The sequence below is a fragment of the Bison bison genome, unplaced genomic scaffold (genome assembly GCF_000754665.1).
Source record: "Bison bison bison isolate TAMUID 2011002044 unplaced genomic scaffold, Bison_UMD1.0 scf7180017864183, whole genome shotgun sequence".
NCBI lineage: Eukaryota > Metazoa > Chordata > Mammalia > Artiodactyla > Bovidae > Bison > Bison bison.
The window spans coordinates 5989251-5989823 of record NW_011494755.1 but is presented as its reverse complement, the minus strand read 5'-3'; positions in this window follow the sequence as shown (position 1 = coordinate 5989823).

Below are 573 nucleotides of genomic sequence, written 5' to 3'. Positions count from 1 at the left end.
GGCGCGGGGCGGGGCACAGGGAGGGGCGCGGGGCGGGTCCTGTTCTGGGACTCCCTACCTCTGCTGAAATTCCCCGGACGCGATGCTCCGGGGGCGCCCTCTGCAGGGGCGCTACAGGGGACTTGCGACTCGGGGTTAAGGACCGAAGTGAAGTACCCAGGTTCTGCCAGCTGCCGCGAAAGGCCCTAGGCCGACAGGGCCCCTGGACCTTGGGCATTGGTCGGGACAGGATGATTCCACCCTTCACTCCCTTCGTTCACATATTCATTCAACAAATCGTTTTTGAGCATCTCCTGTGTGCCACGTGCTGTTATAGGGGCTGGGACAATGTAGTGAAGACAGGCAGGACTACAGTCCCAGAGCTGAAATTCCAGAGGTGAATACACAATAGTGTTAGTCGTTCAGTCGTGTCCGACTCTTAGTGACCCCATGGACTGTAGCCCGCCAGGCTCCTCTGTCCATGGGATTCTCCATGCGAGAATACTGGAGTGGGTTGCCATTTCCTTTTCCAGGGAAATACACAATAAGAAGTAAGCAGATCAGGGGGAAAGACAGTGACCGACCTCATCTGCT